Source organism: Ambystoma mexicanum, chromosome 11, assembly GCF_040938575.1.
Source record: "Ambystoma mexicanum isolate Mex_15411 chromosome 11, UKY_AmexF1_1, whole genome shotgun sequence".
Lineage (NCBI taxonomy): Eukaryota > Metazoa > Chordata > Amphibia > Caudata > Ambystomatidae > Ambystoma > Ambystoma mexicanum.
In genome coordinates this window covers 1,026,433,033-1,026,459,707 of record NC_090934.1, presented here as the reverse complement: position 1 = coordinate 1,026,459,707, position 26,675 = coordinate 1,026,433,033, and the positions used below count along the sequence as shown (strand labels likewise).

At 45.7% G+C, this 26,675-nt stretch overlaps 1 protein-coding gene across 5 annotated transcripts in view; it reads left to right on the top strand.

Annotated features, from left to right (window-relative positions):
* DIS3L (DIS3 like exosome 3'-5' exoribonuclease) overlaps positions 1 to 26,675 on the top strand; it is a 1,101,103-nt gene that overhangs the window by 992,614 nt on the left and 81,814 nt on the right. The gene's annotated exons all lie outside the window — the stretch shown is intronic.

The window sequence follows — 26,675 nt, the reverse complement described above, 5'->3', positions numbered from 1 at the left end:
CTAGAACATGGCAGGACTGCTTTTAAAAGTTCCAAATGACCTTCACGGGAAAGCTACAAAACCCAGGATTAAATACCATTTCCAAGTTCTTATTTCAATCAAGGCGTTAGAGTTGACAAACTGGTCTAGAATGTTTGCTTCCATGCACTCCCCTAGGTAGTCTACAAAAAGTCTCTTGCCTCTGATGATCTGATGCGTTCCAAAATAATAATCAAAAGTTCATTTCTGCTTGCACGTAGCGTGATCCCTTTTCACCCCTAGGTCTCCCTCTTCCAGACTCAGATCTCTAAGATGTTTTCAGCGGTATCCGGCCCTTCGGTATTCAAGCTTCGCGCTTTCGAAGGCCTGATGAACTCCTGAAATATTAAACAAAGGTCAACACAAATTCAAAATTTCTCATCTGATTGTCTGTCTGTGTTTGGGTGATAGCTCTTCACCCCTATACTCCCCGTCTTCTGGACTCGGACCTTTTTCAATTGTTAGCCTCCCTCCGCCGGGTTCACTATAGCTTTCAACACAATCTTCTTTGTGACATCTTTTTGATTCATAAATGGTTGTTGTCTTTTTGAATAGTTCACTGTGGACAGCCATCTGCCGGGTTCACTCTCGTCAACACACTGTTAATTGGGACTTCAGACCTCGCCCCCTTTTATCGGCATCCCTCGGTCGGGTTCACTCTTACCAATTTTACGATGCAGGATTTGTTTCTCTTAGGTTCACAATCCTCTGTCGGTCAAAGGCTTTCGAATGTACAGAGGATTTTACTAGACCCCTGTATGACCTCTTTGACCCCTTTCTCACCTTTCTCCTAAGGCCTTCTGATAACGGTAGTTCAACAACAGGGTAATCGGCCAGAGTTTCCAGAGTGAACACCCGCGTGGCGCTAGACTCTTCTATGCAGGCTTTCTCCTTGCGTATGAACAGTTCTTTGTACTTAATTAAATCAGCTGCTTGCTACTTTCGGTTTCTCATCGGCTCTCCCCTCGACTCACTGGCTGTGATGAACTGCTTGGCTTTTCTTATCTTTGGAGTCCAGGCCGGAACCATGGGGCCAATCGTCTCTCCCCAGCTTGGTTGTTAGTGGAGGAGGACGCTGTGTATGTTGACATCTGCTGCAACACACGCTGGCTATTGTTCGCTGTCCCGAAATTCTTTCTGTGGAGGTTTCACAGGCCTGGCTCGGAAAGGGCAAGGTCGCTTTTCTCCTTGTCATCTTTTCGGTATGCGCCGTCTTTCTCCTTCCTGCCGTGTTGAGTTAGCTCTCTAGTGGTGCAGTCTGCCTTGCTTGTATTGTGCTCTCGTGCTCCACCTTTTTTACCTGTAGGGAAGGGAAAGGGCCATCAGGTGTGTGTGTGAGTGAGACTCTGGTCAATTGCCTGGCGTTGGGACATGTCGGGTAAATGGCTTTGGTGTTTGTCCATCTTTCACGATGGGTGAAAGCGTTTGTGTCGGAAAGGGGAGGTATAGTGTTTGTGTGTCCTACTGGGTAGGATGGGGAAAAGGTATAAGAAGGGGGATATCGTGTCTCACCTGTCGGTGTCCCACTTCCACTCACTGAGGACCCCCCCCCCCCCCCATCCAGGTGATCCTCCCTCACTAGTCCACCCCAGGAACTGGATCCAATAGCGATGGCCGTGTCTTGCCAACCTAGATGACAGATCCCTGGGGACTAATAAGTGAGACACCTTCAGGTTTCTCACATTTCTTAAAGACTACAACGGACTACAAGGCTTCTGGGCTAGGCCGGATGTAAAGGAAACTGATGGGCTTGGAGATCACAATAAGCTTCAGGCCTTTAGACATCAAAACGCTTCCAACCTCTGGTTAAAAAAAACGTTTCTCAGAGGTGACGGGCAGTACTGTTCACAATCCTGGATGAACACTGACAGGCGGGAGGCAAAGCTGGAGGACCAGCAGCAAGTTCAAACTAATCTCTTAATTTTGACGTCTGTAGAGGAGAGGAGTAGATTTTTCACTCCTTTTTCTGCTTGGATTTTGAAGCATTTGAAATTGCATTTTTGGGCTCCAGAGACTTGGAAAGCATCTATTTTTTGAGAGACCTATTATTTTTGATTGAACTGCACAGGGAAGTAATCCTACCCATGGAACTATTTTATTCAGATTTGACTTATGTTTACATCATGGTCAGCTCCAATTGAAACTAAATATTTTAAGGCATCTTTATCTTTTTTGCAGCATTTTGCTAAGAGACCATGGTGTTTTAATGGTTTTGTTTTTTCAACTGGATTTGATATTTTTTGAGATTTGTCTGAATTGCACAGATAACGCGCCTTTCTCAAGGCATCCAGTTTACAGCTCATGTCTCTCGATCAGAGGACTGTAGTGCGTCTCAGTTTATTTTTACCCATTTTTAATATCACTTTGGCAAACGGGAGTGGTATGAAGAAGGCAGTTCATTTTATGAGTCGGTTTAGGGAGAATTGGTGTGGTAGTAAATTATTTTGAAGGAGTTATGTTTTTGACATGGTTGACGCATCTTGAGTAGACATATAAGCTTTACTATGATGGCTCTATTTTCATTTATAACCTTTTGCATATTGAGTGTTGTGTAGTTACAGTAATATTTCCAGTGCTTTTTTTATTCTTACTCATAATAACAATTTCACTTTATAGGAGATTGTCAGAGCATTAGTGTTCATTATTGTCAATCAAGTCAGAAGCATTTGCACATATTTATTAAGTATGGGGTATCTATTTAAAGTACTTTATATTGTCTTACTGTGTATGGTGCATGTTTTGGTAAGAAATGGGTTAATAGGGGTTTGAACAGTAGACCTGAATAAAATCACATGACATTAGTAAATCTTTGTGTGTGGATCGGTGAGGGTGGCTAGCCCACTGCAGGGGTGTATTGCCTACTAACTTTTGATACATAGTAACCGTTACATGCTTTCCTCTATCTCTATTCCTACCACGGCCCCTACTAGGGGTCTAGCACACTCCCCTTGGGGTGGAGGAAAGGCTCTGAGGTAGAGGCAATGAGAATCACGTCAGGTCTTTCACTAATAGTGACTTGGAAAAAGTAGGGAACATGCAAATGTGCACAATATTAGAGATATTGCTATTTGTATTTCTACTAAAACTACACCTTTATTTAACTGCCTACAGATTTTGTAATAGAAAATCAGAACACTGAATAGTCGTGGTCCGTAACTGTGAAGCTTAATGACTTCTTTGCTTTTGGTGAATTTGCATTTGAATTTAGGCTTCTCCAATATGAGGTCTTGCAAGGATTCCTATGCTCATAAATGTTACCCGTCAGGCTGGGAATCATCAGTAAACAGAAAGCAGTTTTGCTTTAACACTGAAAACTGCTAGTCTCCGCTATAACCAATTACTGTACTTCAGAACATACTGCCCTTTGCCATTGACACTAGAACTCCTAAGCTCGACCCCTGGTGGCCATCTTCAGATTTTTAATGCATGTTTCAGTGCTGGGAGTCCTCTCTATTCGCTGCTCAAGAACTGTGATTTTTTTTTTTTAAATTGTTTTAGGAAGGACCTGCTCCTAGTACCCGTTTACAGTGAGCATGCCTGTTAGTGGGGTGCCTTCTGCCCCTTCTAAACACAGGTCCTCTTCCAAGGAAAAGTCTTCGTAGGAGAGGGCTGTTGGAAGCCTGTCGGCGATCTCCTCGTCTTTGTCAGCTTCGGCTAATATTCTGTTGATGGCCTTATCGTCTCCCACTGCTTCCTGGACGATTACTTAGTCTACCAAGACTTCCACCTTATCGGCGGCATCTTCGTCGACGACCGCATCTGCAACCACCACGTTGATGACCCAGTCAACGATGACCACCATTACTTTGTCAACAAGAAGTCCTGCAACAACTGTCGTTTCTACGGTCATGACGGCGACAATGCGGGGGGTGGTGCTGCATTCACTGCCGGTCTGTTGCTGTACTGACCATGACTATATTGGTGATGAAGCCAACCTTCCAGGTTCCCATCATCGCCTCATTCCTGAACGATTAGGGTAGATTGAGGGAGCTGCTGCCTCCGACGACTTCCTTCCGAGACTCGTGAGGATGTCTCCTCCGGTATCTGTGGGGTCCCATAGAAAATCCCTGCACGTTTATAGTAGTTCTGAGGACGAGCATCTACCAGAGGGTTAGTACTCGGATCATAAAGGAGGGATCTCCATGCCAGGAACCAGATGAACCATGCTCCACCAAGGCGTTTCAGCCCTAATCCATTTCCAGCTGCTCCATTTGTACCCCAGCCGGCACCGAGGGACATGTCTCTGGACATTCTCACCACCCTTCACACTTTGGTGTCGTAAATCTAACAGACTACCTGCTGCCCCGGTGACTGGTCCGGCATGCGGCCGTCTCAGGCCCCCGACTAGGAATCCTCCCAGGCTGAAGCATCTGTCTAGCCCCGGTAGGTCCAAGCCTTCCAGGCCGAATCATCCGCCGCCCCATGTGGCCTTCACCCCGGTTGAGGAGGAGCTGCTTCATACCAGCACCGGTACGGACACAGATTCCACAGCTACTCATATGGATGGGTATGAGGACTAGGTCCCTGCTGACGAGGAACCTCTGGGCACTGACAAACCCACAATGGCTTTTCCACCTGACTAGATTGGCTCATTCCACGCCATGATCTCGAGAGCATCCAAACTCTTCAGTCTGGTGCCGGAAGAGAAGAAAGAGGGGTTTCTTTCAGCGATGCGAGTCCTTGAGGAATACCGTCATGTTGGTTGCTTTGTTGGATGTGGTCCAGGAGGAAGGTGTAGCCCTGATGAAGTCGCCCTGTATTAAACTGTCCAAGAAGAACAAGCTGGAGAAGAAATAAAGAGTCCCAGACTCCGCCCCTAGGCGCCCAAGATCTCAGAAACAGCCTCGATATTTCCTTTTGCTTTTACAGCACCATGGAATAGGACGTTGGGTTGGAAGAGCATTACGTGGCGGCGGCCAACACCATAGAGTCCGGGGAAGTCTGAGATCTTGGGCGCCTAGGGGCGGAGTCTGGGACTCTTTATTTCTTCTCCAGCTCCACCACCCAGGAAGCCTACAGGGGCTGCCCATAGGCCTACGGCAGCGGAGGCGAGCGTAATCGCCCACAGGCCAGGACGCAGGCGCTCCAGCAGGCCTGAACTGGCTTAAATCCGGGCCCCACATTCGCACCCTAGTGGGAAGCTGGCTAGTGAAATTTGTCAACCAGTGGAAAGCCATCACCACAGACAAATTTGTGCTGGAAGGTCTTCATTAAGGGCATACCTTGGAATTCCTACACTGATGCATTCACATTCCTCCTTTGGCACGTCAAGAACTACACATGGCCCAACTGTTGCAGGAGGGTTCAGGCCTTGTTGAGGAAAGGGCAATATAGCTGGTCCCTCAACGACTCCGGGGCTCCGTAGTGTACTGCAAATATTTTCTGGTTTGTAAAAAGCCAGGAGGGTGGCGGCTGATCCTAGACTTAAGACGCCTCAACAAGTACTTCAAGTCCTAGATGTTCAGGATGGTCATGTTGCAGCGTGTGCTGGACCAGCTGGAGGAGGGGGACTTTCTGGCGACGTTGGACCTGGAGGACGCCTACTTTCATGCCCTATTCATCCAAAACATTGGAAGTTCCTGCATTTTGTGGCATTATTATCTTCATGCACAGAAATGATTGCTGTTTCAGGCTTACTTCTTCCCCTAAGTATATGTATCATATCATGTGTCTGAACCCCAAGGAAAGTAGTGTAAGACCATATGAGAAGGGTAAGGTCTACAAATATAGTACCTTTTCAATTTTTAGTTCCTGAATCTCATTGAAGAAAAGCACCTGGTTTACATATGTCACTGAACAAAAAAAGAGGGAGGCACACATGTGATGGCATCAGTCATGTCATCAATGACATTTTTGATGTAATCTTTGATGTCATGGGTGTTAGTCCTTGCAGTGCACAGTACGAGCACGAGTTATGGTTGTGTACCGTACCATAACTTGCAAATTTCTGGGGTTTTTAGGTTTTACCTGTAACCATAACGTCCCTGTAGCAATGTTTTTTCCATTGAATTTCATAGGTTTTTAGTAGGGCACTTTAACCATAACATTGTTTTTGGGTCGTTTTTTCAGTGAAGGCAAAGGTTTTTAGTAGTGCAACTTAACCATAAGGTCCTTTTAACAACGTTTTTTCTTAGTGAATTTCATAGGTTTTATTAGGGCACTGTAAACATAACGTTGCTTTAGCATACTGTATTTAGAAATGATGCTGTTTGTAATATCGTACCTGCACCTTAACGTCCCTTTAGGAATGGTTTTTGTGCATGATTATCATAGAAGCTCCTTTTTAGAGTGTCACAATGCAAGTGTCAATGAAGGGAGTCAGTGCGACGCGCATTGTGTACCCGCCACACAATTGTCTGCTAAATGGAAGGAACGGTGGTAGTGTGAAAAACACTGCAATGGAAACAGGTAGAAATAGGTGGCTGTTGAAAGAGATGGTTGTGCGTGTTGCAGTGAGTTTTCAAGGACGCAAGTCCTCAACAGAAAGGAGAAACATTGTTCCTTTACTTCCAAAAAGGGCACCAAAGCAATGAGTGTAGAGCGTGCAGAAATGGAAAATGAAGTAATAGGAAAAAGAACGCTATTTGTAGGGGGAAAATGTTCATGCTGTCAAAGGATAGATTCCCATTTATACAGTACGACAATGGCACAAGTTGTAAAAAGACACAAATACACTTTGTTACAATGTACCACGCTTTCTCCATTTCCTCACCAAATAAAAAAGAACGTCCCTACATGGGTGGCTGTATATCGGGAAACAAAATAATGCAGATCGGAAACAAAATCATTGCCTGGCCTACTACCCCCCTGAGCACAAACGCCACTAAACATCATGTTACATGGTGTGCATTTCTACCTACACAGTAAACAACAATAATGTCGGAATCGAGCATCACCAAAGTCTCACACAGACAAACCAAAAGCAATCCCTTCAGTTTAGGTGCTCCATATGCGTGCAAACCCACATGATGCACTGCACACAACTCCCATCGGACACAGTTTTTTATTCACTGTCAAGTAATGTATGTGCAATTCACCCACAAAGCATACACTGTGGCTCGTAGAACACACAGCCATAAGCTCACCCCCTGCATTAAAGTGAACAAATATACCGTATACCACAGTCTGGGCATGCACTACACCCAGAAAGCTTATTGCGCAATCCTGTGTCCTCCAAAATCGCAAACAAAATATGTGCATTTGCAAAATGGGCGTATGTTAAACTTACAACCCTGCAACTGTGGCGATGTCTGTGAATTTTTGCAGGTGTGCACGTGTGGGAGTAGGGGAACACATGTCAACCAAGGTAGGGGATGTCCTTTGTAGTAGTGGATTTAAAAAAAAAGCTGTTTTATTTTTTAAAACAGCTTCCACAGTAACAACTCCTTTTTCTGGCTTTTATAATGGTTTTTATTTGTTGCTCTGTGCCTCACATTGTTACAATAGCGTCTTCAGTGCAGCCTGCTGATTGGAAAACCAAATGTCATTGCCACTGGGCGACAATGAAATGCCATTTCCATTGCGAAGGTGCAGATATAGATAACCAATGTTCTCATTCTTACAGGAGTACATCCTAGCAGCACTCAAAAATGTACAAATGAGATAAGACACCTTCCCACCTCTGGTGGCCGACAACATTCATTGGAATAGTTATATACTGGACTTGGTGGTATACGTGAGAAAAGCACCTTCGGAGTGGCAAAAATTCACTGCACTTCTTTCCTCATCTTTTTGAGTTGACGGTACACACTTGCGCAAGCTATTGAACCCAAAAGCAATGATCCATGATGCAGTACCACATCTACAGTACTTAAAGTGGCCACTCGTCAACATTCTTCAACCAAATGGTCGAAAGTACAGACAGGGACACCGCACCACAAAGCCTCCACTTCGTCCAAATTCTAATTGCCATTAAGGCTTCTTTCCACGGCATACTGGAGCAGATTGAGCACAAAGCGATCACCCACTATGAAAACTTTGCATTTCGCCATCTCTGCCCGCCTCACTACACAAAGTAATGAAACAAAATATGGCCGTCTTTTCATGTGATGCACACTCTAACCACCTCATTGGACAATTCCAACAATCGCATTTCTATTGGCCAGCATGTTCAAAAGCACAGGATATAGCACCTGGGCCTCGCAAAGTACCGTTAGAGCCGCACCCCAGCAATTCATGAACAGTCCTTCTTCCTATTCCACTATCCTCTTCCCACTACACCCTTATTAGGTATTTGTAAGTACTCACACACGCATCCACCAATGCCCTACAAGATTTCAGCATCTTACAATGTCAGTTCTCCACAACACCTCATTTGGACCATTACAACATCAGGCTGCACATCTGCTGTTATTGGGAAGCACGTCCAGTGGAAACCTCAGTAAAACATTGCAGGAGTTCTACATGCCCATTCATCCACATAAGCACCCATCACCACAAAACAAACGTATGCATTTTTTTTTGCCAGTATGTTCACAACTCTGTTATAAGTGCCTGTGCACATGATATCTGCTTGTAAGCATCCACTATGTCTTTAAAAAGCATACTGATGTTCCTCTCATCTGCCACCATGAAGTGGGAATTTGTTGGTATGTGCTTCCAACGTTTTCATTTACCCATATCATACACTATATTAGCGAAACCGTAACTCTGTTCTTTCCTTCCCACAATCGTACCAAATGTGTTCCCCACTAACCCACCTACTACATAACTCGTAAAGGCAAGGCACTAAATGCACCACTGAATGTATTTTAGCAACCTACAGGCACTTTCCAAAAGGACAGTGGCTGCAAGGGTGTGGTGCTTAGTACGCTGCACTGTTGCCACAGGCTCTTTTTAAATCTGCCCGCCTCCACTTTCTGTCCTCAGCAACTCATCTATAAAAGAGTGCGCAACTTTTCCTTCGCCTGCACGACAGTGATTCTATATCTGCTGTACTAAAATGTTTGCAGTAGCACCCAGTGACTGCGAACAGTAAAATAAGAGCCCTCCGCATTACACAGAATGGCATCTGGTCCCTGGTACCTCAATACCTTCCACTTTCACTTCCTAAATATCTGCTTGCTCCAGCTTTTCCCTCAGCCTCCTACTCTGTCCGGGTCAGTTTCTTGTACACGCAACCAGATGCTGTTACATGTTTCTTCTTCTGCGGCCTCCCTGTGCAACACGCTCTGTCTTCCTGTACCTTGAGGAGAAGGATGGTAGGGTCTGAAAGCACTTGAAAACCTTTCTATGTACTTCTTTTTCCCCTTCTATCCCCTCCTCCCGTCCTGGCTAAAAGTATTCTGCACTGGTTTCTTACCCATCCTATAATCTGTGTCGCATGCCACCTCTCTCCCTACAGTTTCACCCCTGCACGAGCTTTCTGCCAACCCCCGCACTTGGGTACTGCTTTCTAGAACCCTAACAGTGCAGCCACCACTTTGTCAACACTTATCCTTCCACTTGCCAGCACCGGCCATAGTTGCATGCATTTCTATTTCTTATTGTTCCCATATGCTGCACTTTTCCCTCCCCCTTCCCATTCACTTGCGCACTGTGAATGTCAGCTGGCCTAGAGGAAGCAATGCCTCTGTGTGGCCCCGTTCTGCATCCCTTTCCTCAGAGCTCCTTCACACACTTGTATGTAGGCGCGATGCAAACGGTAGCAAGTACCATAGCACATCATATGATGTGATGCACACACTGCATGCATAACATCATGCCTGCCACGTACCTTATACACTTCACAATATGGTCTTCCCATTGTAATGCATGTACTACAAATGTCAGAAAAGTGATCCCACAAAAGCAGGAGGGAATGTATAGTAGCAACGTTAAACAAGTTTGTGCAGTGCATTCATACAAACGGGATGTATGCCCCTTACCTTGCACATTTTCACCATAGCCTCCTACATTTATCTGTACAAACAAACCTTCTCTCACAGTGTTTGTGTACACACCACAACAAGTAAGCACATTGCCCAATTGCCTTGCCTCCACAGTGGCAATGCTATAGCTGCCATCCTAAAATCAACCGGATGTGCCACGTTCAATCCGCAAAGTACCGTGGATTGTGTGGCATTACTGTGCTAGACACTGGTGGGGGAGGGGGGTTGAGAGGGTGTTGGGCGTCGTGGGGGGGAAATAAAGGGGTGGGGATTGTGTCTTTAGGATGGTGTCTAAAACACTTATTCTTTTTTCCTTTTTGTCGTGTTTTTGTTATATATATGTGCATTCATACATTTTATTTCTTGTTTTTCTCTCTCAGTTGCCATCTGTTTGCTTCTCCTCCTCATATTTTCCTCCACTGAAGATGAACTGTTAACTTACATTTCTACAGAATTCTCTGCAACGCTTCGTGCACAGTGGCAAACACAACAGCATTGCCAATGGAAGTAAAAAAATGCCAATTCACCTAACCACTGGAACTCTTGCTGGTTATTAATGCTTTCATAGTCTGGGCAAAACATCCCAACACTGGACATAAAGTCGCACATGCTTCTGTTTATTCAACGTCTCTCAACCTAAAGCTGTGGACAACTCACACCGGCATGCTCCCATAGTCCTCATCAATGAATAAAATCACCTTTGCAGCAGGACATATCTGCATCACAGCTCATTAAGTTCTTTAAATAAGCGAGCAAACATAAACACGACATGTGTCCCAAATGCAGTCCTCCAAAATGCACAACCACCACATGTACAGTACCAACAGAGGCCACATATTTGCAAAGGAGATCCATGCAGCCGAAACCCAACTCATAAACTGTGGCCCAAAAAGCCTGCACTGCTTCCAATTGAAAGTCAGTATTGAAGGCTATCAGCGACTATAAGCACTTGCCGTCTCTCCATGTCTGCCAGCCTCAGTAAATCTACCTTTCGGTAAATGTCACCGCCACTTCAGGTAAACCACACCCTCTAATCCTCATTGGAGAATCCCCACAATTCCATTTGCGAAGGCTTATGCTCATAAAGCCATGATGTGGCATGTGCACTTTCCCAGCTACAGCTAGGACCACGCCCCAGTAAAGCAGACACAACACCTCTTCACTTTGCACTCCATTTCTCCAACAGTCCCTTACTGGCGCCCATTAACAACTATCAAATTCTCAAAAATGCCTGCACCAATCACATACTGAAACTCTGCATTGCACACTATCATTTCTGTACACAACTTCATATTTCCCTTTAACACTCTGAGAACACATTCCCTTTGCTTCCAAAGCCCCTCCACCAGAAACTTGTCCTACAGGATGCCCTATTTCAGCATCCGCAATGATCTTGACGCGCACCCAGCACACCATTTCGCCATGCACACAACACTCCACCCTTGCCCACACCCACAACAACACTGTGAATGCAAGCATACAACCATGTAGGCAGCTAACATTGTGCACAAACGTAACATACATAGCGGTACTTCAACCTAACTCCCTCACACCATAATTGCACCCATTGACAAACTGTTCGCAATTACCACCATCCACAAAGATACCATAGCCTCCATCACCCGTACCCACTGCCATTCACAAAGTATTGTTTCATTACCAACCTAATCACAACATTGGCCCTACCTCAACAATTCTGCACACATCATAGTAAAAAACCCATAGAAGCTGCACTTTAACCACACCCTGTGCCATACTGCCAGTATGCACACACTGCAACCAGTGGGCACACTGTGTGACTTTTCATTGCACCATCTCCAATCACACATCTAAAACTTTACTATATTCTACCAGCCACCTCACCTGCGTAACCAAACATTCACACCTGCCAGCTCATTTTTACTACTCTATGGCATTTGCAACGTACTGCACAATCGTTCTTTGCAGGTCATCACCGTCTACTAGATGCACAGTCAACATTGCATTAGTGGCGTGGGTTTCCTCAAGTCCTAGGCTCTTCAATCCATGGCCTACAGCCTACCACCTTCGGCCATACACCCAATAGGATACACCTTCAACACAGGCACCGCAACTCCATAGTGACAGTATACACACCCAGTGCCCACACTGCATCACTTTTCACAGCACCATCTCCAACTACACATCAAAAACTTTACCATGTTGTAACAGTGTCCTCACCAGCAAAACCAAACATGCAGGCATGGCAGCTCGCTTGTCCTGCTCTATTGCGCCTTAAAAGTGCTCGACACCCATTCTTTACAGGTCCCCACCCTCTGCCCAATCTAAAATGCCTTACTACAGTGTGTCCTAAAGTCCTAGCCTCTTGAGTGCATGGTCTACGGCCTTCGGCCATGCACTCAACAGTCTAGGCCTTCAAGACTGTCACTGCTACATAATCAATGTGCACACACTGTACTATGCAAGCACCATCCCTCCACCAGATGTACACCCACACTTACCTTACTGCAGTGGATATGGTAAAGGCCTACGCTCTTCACTGCATGGCCTATGGTGTACGGCCTTCGTACATGCATCCAATATTATAATCCTTCCACAAACCCAACGCAGGTTCCTTAACCCATGCATGCCACCATGTGCCCAACTATCTCATTCCATCTGCTTGGCACAGCCACTTGCGCTCCCACCCAACCTATGTCATGTGAAAATGCTTCCCCTTCTAAAATGTACCTGCCACCACTCACCACGGAAAGAGGTGGCCGCAAACAGGTGGTGCCACAATCTATGGGGCCGTTGCGGCACCCACCTCCAATCACCACACAAAGTACTCATCTGTGTAGGTATCCGCAACTTCACACAGTACGCGCGAACACTACAGGCACTCCACCGTCTCCTTCCACCTACACACATTTCACATGAACAACTTCTCACTCCCCCACCCGTTCCCTCCCTTCTTGCCGCCAAGACATGCCATACGGTACATTTTCCACACCCTTCTGCCGCTGCACTGTCCTCCGATACATCATGGCAGCGCTTCCCAAAATCTTTGATGCACTGCACGCTTCCCTCCAGCCAACCACCGGCAGCGTCCCAAGTTCGCTGACATCATATCACACATTTTTTGGGACGTACATTTCAATAATTTACAAAGAAAGTACCGGTCGGATTTCTACCAAACACTCAAAAGCATGCTTTCTGATCAAAGCCCCCGCTCCTGCTGTAAATTTGCCAAAAATCCATTCAACCGTTCGGCCTGTAGCCGTGCGCAAAGCTTTTCCCCATTCAGTCTCTGGAGAAATTTTATTTTTGGGACCCCTCTATAACTTTGCCCCTCCCCCAACTAAATCCAAGCAAACATGGAGGAAACATTTAAAACACGATCTAGTGGTGGTCTCGCAGGCCTTAGTTCTCTCGCTACGGTGGTGGACAAAGGAAAACCTGGAAAAAGGGAAACCCTTTGCCACACCCGCGGCGGAAGCCACTCTAACCACAGACTCATCCCTCACAGGATGGGGGGCTCACCTATCCCATCAGACTGCTCACAGAGTGTGGACTCCGAACGTAGCATCCAAACACATCAATCTTCTGGAGCTACTAGCGGTGTTCAAGGCGCTAAAAGCCTTCCAGGAACACCTACAAGGCAGGACAGTGATGGTCCTTACAGACAGCACCACAGCCATGTATTACATCAACAAGCAGGGGGGAACCCACTCTCCAGGACTGTCCAAACTGGCCCAAAATATATGGAAGTGGGCTCTCAAACAAAATATGTTCCTACTGTCACATGTACCAGGGGAACTCAATCTGCTGGCAGACAAACTCAGCAGGGATTTCCCCCTGCCCGAAGAGTACGAATGGCGACTGCACGAAGACATCGTCTTCGACGTCTTCACGCAATGGGGATTCCCAGAAATAGACCTGTTCGCAACCCTGGAGAACTCACAATGCCAAAGTTACGCCTCCAGGTACCCCCAGAACCAATCCAAGGGGAACGGTCTGTCGATTCAATGGTCAGGGAAATTTGTTTACGCTTTTCCCCCGACTCCCCTTCTCAACAAGGTGGTGCACAAAATGCACCAGGAACAAGTAACCATGATACTGGTGGCCCCAATGTGGGCCCGACAGCCATGGTTCGCTCACTTGATGGAGATGTCTCTATCTCCCCCAGTGAAACTCCCCTGCCCGTACAACATGCTGTCACAAGACAAGGGCAGGATTCTGCATCCATGCCCCCAGAACATGAACTTAGCAGCCTGGCTCCTGAGATCATAGAATTTGGACATCTACAGCTCCCGCAGAGATGCATGGACATCCTCAGGGAAGCCAGAAAACCTAACACTCGCCACTGCTATTCTAGCAAGTGGAAGAGATTTGTCATCTGGTGCAGAGGAAAGAGCATCAACCCAATTGACTGCTCTCCCACACATATTGTTCTATACCTCACCCAATTATTGGATTCAGGTCTAGTGTTCAATTCCATTAAAGTCCACCTAGCGGCACTTTCTGCATACACCACTTCCCAACTCAGTGTCGTGGTGGAAGATCCCTGTTATAAAGGCCTTCATGGAGGGAGTAAAGAGAATATACCCCCCGATAGCTGACCCAGCTCCCGGACGGCACCTTAACGTGGTACTTACCAGACTCATGGGCTCACCTTTTGAACCCATGCACAAAGCATCTCTTAAAGACCTCACTCTTAAAACTGCTTTTCTAATAGCTATCACCTCCATCAGGAGAGTAAGTGAACTACAGGCTCTTTCTGTTCTAGACCCCTTTGTTACAGTTCACAGAGATAAGGTGGTTCTACGCACTCACCCAAGGTTTGCTCCGAAATTCATCTCAAAATTCCACGTAAACCAGTCTATAGAACTACCAGCGTTCTTTCAAAATCCTTCCAACTTGGGAGAAAGGACTCTACACACACTAGATGTCCGCAGAGCGGTCATGTTCTACATGGAAAGAACCAGACCACTGAGGAAGACTAATCAGTTCTTCGTCTCGGTGGCAGCAGGAAGAGAAGGGGATGCAGTTTCAAAGTCCACTATTTCTAGATGGATTGTTCAATGCATCACTCTCTGCAATACTCTTGCTAAGAGAGAACTGCCCTTTAGGCCAAGAGCACATTCTACTCGAGGCACGGGGGCGTCCATAGCATTCATTGCAAATGTTCCCCTTGAGTCCATCTGCAAAGCGGCTACCTGGAGTTCTGTGCACACCTTTACAAAACACTACTGTCTAGATGCACACTCTAGATCTGACTCCCAGGTGGGACAGGCAGTATTAAGACATCTTTTCTCTACTGTTCCTTCTCATAACCCACCGCCAACTCCGGGTACTGCTCGCTAGTCTATGCACAGCATGTGATTCTAAGCAGATTAACAAACATCAGAAGACAATGCATTACTTACCGTAAAAGCATTTCTGATGGTTGATCTGCTTAGATTCACATGCGCCCACCCTTCCTCCCCGCTCGGATGGAAGGAACATAGACATCCTTTTCTATATTTCTCTCTTTTCTGTACTCACTCATGTCTAGAAGGCTTCCTCAGGGCAGAAAAATACAAACAGAGGGACCTCGACGCGTGAGGGATTGTGGGTACAACGCACGTCACTATAGGGATAGTGTTACAGACAAGCCTTGTCGACGTCCCCTTTCCGACTACGAAAAACAAAATGCAATACTCCGCAGTGACCACTGGATGTCAGACCTATGCACAGCATGTGAATCTAAGCAGATACAACCATCAGAAATGCTTTTACGGTAAGTAATGCATTGTCATTTCTGAGGCTTGTGGAATCTGCTTAGATCACATGCTGTGCATAGGGCGACATCTAGTGGAAGATGCAGAGTATTACAGTTTGTTTTTCGAAACTCGAAAAGGGGCGTTGAACTAGGGTGTGCCAGTAATACTATCCCCAGTGTGACGTCCACTGTACCCATGATCCTCACGCATGTAGGACCCTCAGATTGTTTTTTTCTGCCATACTAGTCGGACGAATGTTGCAGAGTTCCCTTGGCATTAGCCAATTATAATAAAATTATTGTTAAAGATTCCCTGTTCTTGCCACCCTACGTCGAAGAACGACGCCGGTGAAGATTGAGGAAACCAGCCGTCGAAAACCCACAACAGACTTTGGGCCTCGGAAGTCCTGTGGCCTTGGCCCGGGCCTCGGGAGGCCTCTGGCCTTGGCCCTATACAACTAGGGAGAGTGGGGGGTAGTCATAAAGGCTCCCACATTTATTTCCTACATATACCCGCCCGCTGCCAAATTGATACATATGGAGAGTAGTCCTTTCAAATTCTGCCCCAAGTGTAACAGGAAGTTCCCCTGGGTAGATTAACACAATGCGTGCAATTTGTGTCTCCCACAAGACCATCCCGGGGCTACCTGTCGAGCTTGCAAGCTCTTCAAGCCAAAAACACTTGACCGCTCCACTAAACGCTGGGCCCACTACGCCAGGCAACGAGAGGCCACGGACGCCGAAGGGTCTTTTAGCGATGGCCGCAACGCCGCACTTTCGGATGGCGGGGCAGAGTGGTGACTTCAGCCACCCACGCGGAAGCCCCCAACCCCAGAGGACTGGCCAGTGGCTCAGTTATGGGGACAGCACCCAGCGGCATAAGCGCACCACACACCACTTCCACTAAGCACATCAGCCCCGCCCACGATTCGACACGTGTCGAGCAATCGCAACGGAAGACACAGAGAGAGTGGTCCAATGATTCTGTGTCCACTGGGCGTTCTCGATCGAGATCGCCTCATGACAAAGACCAACCGTCCGCGTTTGAAAAACTTCTCGCACTCCCGATACTCCCAGAGACCCGGTCGTCTGGAGACGATTCCGACCTCTATCCCCAGTCAAGACGCTTAGCGTCTACTACCGAGATTCAATGCCCTTCCTCCAAAACCACCTCCGAATCTCGTACCACCTCCGAATCTCGACACGAGGTGTCAGATTCCTCGGAGACCCCTAAAAGCGCTGGGAAACATTCTTCTAGTCATAGGAAGGGGGAGAAACAACACAAAAAACCTTCAGAACACCATGTTCATAAGGAGAAACAAAAGGTGCCTAAATTAGTAGGGAAGTCCAAGGTCCCTGACCTTCCCACTAAGGGTAAAGTCATCCCCCACTGCTCACGACATGGGTATGGATGAAAAAACAGAAGATGTTATGGTTATCTCTAGCTCCAAGGAATGGAGCTCAGCTGATATTGACAGGGTTATAAGAAGAATGTCATTTATGGCAGACTTATGAGAAAGACCCTAACTATTGTCATAGTTATACCAACACACCAGCTACCCCGGCCCCTTCGGGGTCCAAGGATTCTCAACCCCCTAATAAAAGACCCCGCTCTGATGCCCAGATGCAGGAGTTGGTCACAGACCCTTTAGTTGTTGAATCTTACCATCCAGAGTCATATTGTGATGCTACAGAACCACAAATGATGGAAGACCAGACAGGGGTGTCTTATTATGGGGATGATGAGGACCAGGAGGAAGATGAGGTGTAAGCCTAGAATCTTGACTCCCCAATTCCTAAAGAACCCCCAGTGCATAACTCACCGGTAGGTAATCAACCACTCCTCAGCGAGGTACTAACCAAGGCAGCAGCCTATTTTCAAATTGACACACAAGGTGTCTAAGAGGACAGGGATTTTGCGGAAGAGATCCTGGGTGACAAGAGAGCCATTGCTCAGGCCATCCCTATATTAAAATCTGTCCAGCGCAGGATTGACCCCTCACTGGTAACTCCAAATCTAACTAGTGCGGTTAATCCACAAGTTGAAAAATTATTATTCTGTGCCGCACCTTCTGATCCCCTTTACATTAGGGGCCATTTAAAACCCGACTTCCTGGTAGTAACAACCACCAGAAAGAGGGCAGGTGCACCTCTCACTTCTTCGGAAGCACCTCCCGATAAAGAGAGCAAGAGACTATATACTCTCGGCAGGAAAGTTGCCTCCACTTCCGCCTATTGGGCACAAATTGCAAACACCACAACCCTTTTGGCAAGTAACAACTGCCACCAGTGGGAACAAGTAGCTGCTTTGGTATCCTCTGGCCTGAACCATTGAAGAGCCAGTTGGCTCAGCTGGCATCTGATGGGAGATCAGTATCCGGATGCATTCTAAAAACAAACTTTGATGCAGCAGATAATGCTGGTAGACTAATCGCAAAAGGCACTGTGATAAAGAGACATGCATGGTTAAGACAGTCAAGGTTCAAACCCGAGACCCAAGCCACTCTTATAGACATGCCAGTGGAGCCGGACGTACTATTCGGCAAGGCAGTGTAGGAAGCCTTAAAGACAGCTAAGGACGAGTATGAGACACTAAAATCATTCAGACAACTTACAAATAAACCCTCAGGACAGAGGGGAAACTCTAATTTTCGTCGCTTTCGGGGCCAAAGCTCCCGAAGGGGTTTGAATTACTATCAGAATCAAGGAACCTCATGGGGCAACAATCAGTTCCAACCATCACAAGCCTTCCCCAGAGGGCAGCGCAGAGGCCGCACTAGGGGTAGAGGCAGCCCCGCCAGAGGTTGTACGCCACCCAGTAAACAGTGATGTTCCGCTTCGGGTCCCCTCTCATGCATCCCCAGTAGGGGGGTGCATTTCCACCTTCACCCACGCATGGGAGGGGATCACTTCGGACAGATGGATGCTGTCCACAGTGTCCGCAGGATACTGTATAGAACTACTAGAGCGCTCCCACGACTCCTCCAAGACAGAAGGTACACTCTTTGGAGCACCAGAAAATCCTTCTCCTGGAGATCGCTATTCTACTTGCAAGGGACGCCATAGAACTCGTCCCGGGCAACCAGGTAAACATGGGTATTTATTCAACCGACTTCCTTGTGCCCAAAAAAATCTAACAATGCGCCCAGTATTAGATTTGCGCCCTGCAAACAAGTATGTCAAGCCTAAAAAATTCTGCATGACTACACTCCCAAGAGTTAATCCCCCGACTAAAAAACGGGGATTACATAGCAACATTGGATATGAAAGATGCCTATTTTCAAATTTCAATGTTCCCAGCGCACAGAAGATTCTTGCGTTTCAAAATAGACAGCCAGCACAACCAGTTCAAGGTGCTGCCCTTCGGTATAGCCTCGGCTCTAAGGGTATTCACTATGGCGGTGGTGGCGTTGCACCTACGCAGGGACGCAATCCCAGTGTACCCTTACCTGGACGACTGGCTCATCACAGGGGAAACCCCCTTAATTTGCAGACTAAACATCCAAAGAACAATCAACCTCCTCTTCCAATGGGGCTTCTCAATCAACGAGAAAAAAATCAAGCATGGTGCCAAGCACCTCAAAACAGTTCCTAGGAGCTATCCTAAACACCCAAGAGGGGTTGGCCTTTCCATCAGAGGAAAGAATTAGGAATCTGTTGCTGCAAATTCCTCAATATCAGGCAGGTCGCCAAATAAGGGTGCGCAAAGCAATGCGTTTGCTAGGCATGATGGCATCTTGCATTTACTTGGTTACCCACGCGCGCATGCGCATGCAACCCATGCAGGAATGGTTGACGAAACAGTGGACTCAAGCAAGTGGTCAGTGGGATGATCTAGTGGTTGTTTCACCAACACTAGTTCAAAGTCTTCGCTGGTGGACAAGAGAGAATCTTACGAAGGGGAAACCCTACTACGATCCAGAGATACAGGCCGTTGTCACAAGACGCCTCCCTAGCAGGGTGGGGACCCCCCTAGCTGCACCATACAGCTCAGTGTCTCTGGTCTCAAACAGTGTCTCAGAACCACATCAATCTGCTAGAACCTCTGGCAGTCTTCAGAGCGCTTCGAGCATTCAAACCCCTCCTATCCAACCTGTCAGTGCAGATCCCAACAGACAGCACAACGGCAATGTTTTACTTAAACAAACAAGGGGGCACTCGTTCGCCAAACTTGCCCAGAAAATCTGGAGATTGGCACTCAAACGGAATATTTACCTGTCATTCCAACATGTTCCATGGGATCTCAACTCGCTAGCAGATGCTCTGAACAGGGATCCCCTCCCAGAAGAACACGAGTGGACACTACACGAAGAAGTCATAGGAGACCTCGTCTCTCAGTGGGGTTTCCCCACTATAGACCTGTTCGCCACAAGCGAAAACAGGCAATGCCCAGACTTCGCATCCATGTTGCCCCAGCCAGGCGCCAAGGGGAACGTCCTATGGATGAATTGGTCAAGGATGTTTGCCTATGCTTTTCCACCAACCCCTCTGATGAGGAAGGTGGTGAACAAGATCCACAGGGAACCGATGACGCTCATCCTAGTTGCTCCTATGTGGGTGAGACAACCGTGATATCCACACCTACGCAAACTGGAGGTGTGCGACCCCCATCAAACTCCCGTGCTGGTACAACCTACTCTCTCAGCATGAGGGGCTTACAGGGCATCCTCAGCCCAACTTAATGAAATTGGCAGCATGGCTCCTGAAGTCATAGAGTTCGGACATCTCAATTTACCCCAGAGTTGTATGGATATCTTGAAAGAATCAAGAAAACCTAACACAAGGCACTGTTACTATGACAAATGGAAACAATTTGTTATTTGGTGCCAGAATAAGCAAATCAACCCAGTTCATTGTACTCCTAATGTCTTCACCTATATGCTCCACCTATTGGATGCAGGGTTACTGTTTAACTCACTTAAAGTGCACCTGGCAGCTTTATCAGCCTACACCACAAGGTGTCATGGTGGAAAGTGCCAGTCGTTAAAGCCTTTATGGAAGGGGTAAAGAGACTCCACCCTCCAATTTCTAACCCACCACCAGGTTGGGACCTTAATGTGGTACTTGCTAAGCTCATGGGCCCCCCCTTTGAAGCCCATGCACAAATCTAGTCTCAAACATTTAACTTATAAAACTGCCTTCTTAGTAGCCATCCCCTCCATAAGAAGGGTCAGTGAAATTAAAGCTCTGTCAGTGCAGGATCCTTTTTTTACTGTTCATAAGGATAAACTGGTTTTACACACTCACCCTACGTTCTCAGCTAAGTTCATTTCCAAATTCCATGTTAACCAGTCTATTGAGCTACCAGCCTTCTTCTAGGAACCCAAAAGCTCTGCTCAGGTGAAACTCCACACACTAGATGTGAGAAGGGCAGTCCTCCACTATGTAGACAAGACCAGACCGCTAAGAAAGACAGATCAATTGTTAGTCTCCATAGCTCCAGGCAGAGAGGGAGATAGTGTATCTAAAAATGCCATCTCAAAGTGGGTGGTCAGATGTGTACAACTGTGCTATTCCCTTTCAGATAAAACACTGCCTTTTACGCCGAGGGCCCACTCTACAAGAGGCACTGGAGCCATTCTGGCTTTCATTGCAAATGTACCCCTTGACACCATTTGCAAAGCATCTACATGGAGCACTATTCACACCTTTACTCGGCACTACTGCATTGACACTCATTCCAAGACAGATACTCAAGTGGGCCAAGCGGTTCTAAGACATTTGTTCGTTCATGACCCTTCTCACATCCCACCTCCTTCTTCCAACACTGCTTGCTAATCTATGCACAGCATGTGATCTAAGCAGATTCCACAAGCCTCAGAAGGGATGCATTACTCACCGTAATCGTATTTCTGATGCTTGTATCTGCTTAGATTCACATGCCCCCGCCCTTCCTCCCCTCTGAGAGAAGGCGCATGGATGCTTGTAGTCTTATCTATCTTATCTGTACTTCCGCTAATCCTCATGTCAGCAAAAATACACTCTGAGGGTCCTATACGCGTGAGGGGACATGGGTACAGTGGACGTCACACTAGGGATAGTGTTAGTGGCACGCCATAGTTCAAGGCCCCTTTTCGAGTTTCGAAAAACAAACTGTAATACTCTGCAGCTTCCACTAGATGTTGGCCTATGCATAGCATGTGAATCTAAGCAGATACAAGCATCAGAAATACGATATATATATATTTTTTTTTTTTTCCTGAGGCTTGTGGCTCTGCTTCGAATCAGATGCTTTGCATAGGCCGACATCAGGTGGAATCTGCAGAGTATTGGATATGAAGTTTTCGAAGTACGAAAAGGGACGTCGACAGCTCGTGTCTGTAATGCTATCCTTAATGTGATGTCGACTGTAACCCATGATCCCTCACGCGTCGAGGTCCCTCAGATATTTTTTTTCTGCCATTGTGGTTATATTTATCACAGAGTCTTATAGCAAAGGTTCTTCAGAGTTAATATTTGTTAATTACTAATCTTAGTACTTAGTAACCAAGAGCATGCTGCATGATTGCATACCTAATACTATCACGTAGGGTGGATTGCCCTTTATTCGGATCAATAGAACATAAATAACAGGTTTTTACTGGACACGAATGAGTATTATGGAGCACTTGGGAGTGTGGGTGTGTGGCTTCTCTCAATTAGAGATTAGACATGATTGTATTGTTGTACTGACGATCTAAAACTGTGGGAGCACGATCCATGGATCACCATAATAACTATAACCATGATGGATTTTGATTACATATTTGCATGGTAATTTTGATCTAGAATCTATGTATTTTACAGCCTAGTGTTCAATTTTGATGGGAATTCTTGTTGTTCTTTTTTCTTCATTTTTGTTTCGTTGTCTATGATTTTGATATCCGTTTCCCTGTGTTTTGATGTGTCTTTGGAATATGCTTGTATATCAGTGTGATGATGTAACTTGTTTGGAATTGAATTTGAATGGATACTTGGTTTGTGTTTAATTAAGGGATAACATTTGAGACTATTGTAAACAGAAGCCCATTACTTGCCTTGATAAAGACCAGTCAGGCCGAAACACGTGTCGGCGTGGGCATTTCAGGGAATTGTATTCAGGATTTTATTTTGAGATGTGATTACACTTTATGCTTGGTTTAGCACGTTGATATCGAAAAAAACTGTTTTGAATAAATATTGTTTACAAAGCATATTACATCGGATAAGCGCAGATTTTCTGATCTATTCCCATATTAACTGTAAATTATTCATCAGGCAGTGTTTGACCTGATTTGATCAGACACTGCAGCTGTCTACCATTCGACATCTATTGGTAAATATTGGCTACCTGAGCACACCAATTTCTTTTTTCCTGGATTAACCCCACAATTGTCACTAGTTTTAATATTGCATTTAAATTCTGCCCGAAGTGTAATCGGACGTTCCTGTGGACAGACATTCATAGCGTGTGCAACCACTGCCTCCCCCGTGATCACCAGGAGACATGTTGCGCATCTTGTAAACTCTTTCGACCCAAGACTGAGCGTCAAATCGGTGGCCGGCACATGCCATGATGGCAGAGTCGAAAACCGCAGCTGGTCTCTTTGAATCATATCCGGAAGGCCAGGGCAGCGAGGGCTCTGGTTTGGAACCCAAAGACACCTAGAGGGAACCATCAGGCTCCCACGCGTCAGTCCCCAGCCCCGGAAGGCAGTCGCAGCATGCTGCAATGGGGGAAGATCTCCGCTTACAGCGGCACCCACGCACAGATATGCTACACAACGTTTTCTCAAACTGGGGGTTCCCAGAAATAGACATATTTGCTAAGTAGGAAGAATTTACAACGACTAGATTGCGCATCCAGGTTTCAACCTGAGAGGTTCTAAAGGGAATGAACTACTAATGTATTGACCAGGGAGATTTGCATACGCTTTTGCCCCAGCACCTCTTCTCAACAAGATAGTCCACAAGCTACCCGGGGAACAAGTAACACTTATCCTGCTAGCTCCAATGTTGGCACGAGAAACATGGTTCTCACACCTGCAGATGATGTCCCTGTGTCATCCCATCAAACTTCCATGTTCACACAACATATTAACACAGATGACAATCCACCCGTGCCCTCAAACTTTGAAGTTAACAGCCTGGCTCCTGAGGTCATAAAATGTGGTCACTTAAACCTGGACACAAGATGCCTGGAAATCCTTAAATAGGTATGTAAACCAAGCACACAACATTGCTATTTTACCAAATGGAAGCGCATTGTGTTATGGTGCAAAACCCATTCACTTAACCCAATTGAATGCTCATCATCAAATGTAGTTCACTATCTACAATATCTGCTGGCCTCGGTCTTAGTCTTTAGCACATTGAAAGTACACCTAGCTGCTCTATCAGCATACTCCACGTCACAAAGCAAAGTTTCATGGATTCAAATTATAGCTTTCAATTTGTAATCCTCCCTACTCCCGGCTTGGATTTAAACATTGTACGAACAAACACTGCTCCAGATAGAATGTTGAGGTGGGAGTATTGTACCCTCTATTTTTAAACTTTGAGAATAAATGTGATTTCAAGAGAGTAAAAATGACTTTTCTCCTTTTCAAGAGAGTAAAAGGTATGCGACATCCAGCCGATGTGTGCAAAAACTGTATGGAAATCATTACAATGCAGCAGATTTCTGCATTGTGACAGAATACCCCTTTCATTACCCCTTTCATTATTTTTCTAAGGTCTGACCATTTGATATCTCCTGTATTTATTTAAATGTTGAAAACGCAACAACCTAGCCAATTACATAATAAAGCAAAAATGAATTGTATTGTATGTTTTAACGTTCAATAGCAGAATTGTCTTTTGATGTTTAATGAAAGTCCTCATTTCATGGAGCTTTTACTACCTAATGGTATGCCAATGTTATGATACAACAGTGCAGAGAGGGAAGGACTCCATGCTAAAATATTCATGGTCAAATGGTTATTTATGTAGCGCTTTTGGTAAAGCAATGTACATAGAACATGTTTATCACAATTCTCACCAAACCGAAGTTGGTACTCCTTTATCGACCTCAAAAGGATGGAAATGCGGAGTTGGCCTTGCTTGGGGTTCGAACCTGCAACTTGCAGATCACGCACAGATCGCAGCAACGAGTGCTCAACCGGCTGAGCTATCTTATTGGCTATTATCCTTCAGAGGTCTGTAAACTGAGTATCAACTGAGGTATAATCACAATGCCTAGATGTTGGACGAACCATGTATGAAGCGCTGCATAAAGTTAAATACCTATCTGGATTATCACTTAGACCGGTTTTGCTGCGTTTCTATTTCAATTACAAACGTAACTTTCATTTGGATGTTTTAGAACAGCGCTTGCCCTTCCTCGAGAGTCAGGTTTTGGATGTTTTTATTGTAGTCTTGAAGATTTGAGAAGCTATAACACCTGTGATTGGGTATACAGTTAACTTAACGAATTGAGAATAACTAATCACTTTAATAATTAATAATAACGCAAATGTATCGAATGTTCTCTAAAAAATATAGTGGGGTGGGTAAATGATTCAAAGTGGTGTGGAGGGTCTTGGGGTGGGGTGGAGTAATAAAGCAAGGAAAATGGGGGCCTACGGAGACCCCTCAAATTGAAAAACCAAAATGAATTAGATTTATTTTGTTATATTGAATTAGTTGAAACAGTTTTCGTTATAATTTCATTCATCACATGTAACCCTGTGATTGGTGTAATGACCATTACTCACCCTTGAGCAAAGACTGCTGCCACTGACCATTTATAGTAATGTACCCCATTGACAGCCAGGTTGAATGAATGGAGATAAAAAGCAAAAGAAGCGTTCTGGTTTCTATCAAGTAACCTGACCTTTGCACGACCCTCTGCTCTGAACTTGTATGTAAATGTACACAGGAAAATAATAAAGCTGTCGCATTTACAAGATTTGTATGCGTTAAAAGGCCTGTTAGGAACCTCATCTGGAGGCCTGCCTACAAGGCTCTTGGGTGCCCCCTTTGAGCCTATGCACAAAGCCAGTCTCCAACATCTCACATATAAGACAGCCTTTTTTTATAGCTATTACATCTATCTGAAGGGTTAGTGAACTGAAAGCTCTTTCAGTTCCAGACACCTTTGTTGTTACCCACAAAGCCAAAGTACTACGCACTCACCCACAGTTTTCACCCAAATGTATATCTAAATTTCATGTGAACCAGTCCATAGAGCTTCCTGAAATTTTTCAACAGAAAAAAAGCCTTAATGTACTGCATGTACAAAGGACTGCCATGTACTACCTACAAAAGACTAAAACTATCAAAGAAACTGTTTTTTGTATACATAACCACAGGAAGAGAAGGGGAGCCCTATCTCTAAATCAGCAATTTCAAAATGTATAGTCAATTGCATCTAACTTTGCTATTCTTTTTCTAAGAGAATGTTACCATTTAAGCCTAGAGCACACTCAACTCGTGGCACGGGGTACCTCTAGCTTTCATAGCAAATGTGCCCTTAGATGCCATGTGCAAAACTGCCACTTGGAGTTAAGTTCTCACTTTTACTCAGCATTACCGTCTAGACACAAAATCCAAGGTTGATGGTCAAGTGGTGTCAAAACATCTGTTTTCAGCACTACTTTCAAACAACCCACCTTCTTCTCCAAGTACTGCTTACTAATCTATGCAAAGTATGTGATTAGAGTGGATTGTGTCCTCAAACATTTTTTTCCGCAAACATGTTTGCTTCTTGAAACCCGGTGCGCCGCGTACTTTCTAGTATTTGCTGTGAAGATTTTCTTCGGTATGTCTTCGTCTTCCACTCAGATGACACCTCGGTCCGGGTTCAAGAATTGCCGGGACTGCAGATACAAGTTGTCCATTACAGATCTGCATCGTGTCTGTCTATGGTGCCTCGGCGAGGACCATGACACGGGTACGTGTGCCAATCGATGACTGGAAAGGCCTTTCAGGAACGAAAGGGGAAAACGAGGTAGGCAAGGTGCCCAAGCCCCATAAATCCTGACCTGCTGGGCCTTCGACCGATGAGTCGAGAAGTGACTCTCCTCAGAGGAAGAAGGACAAGCGTTCAAGATCCAGGAGTGGTACAC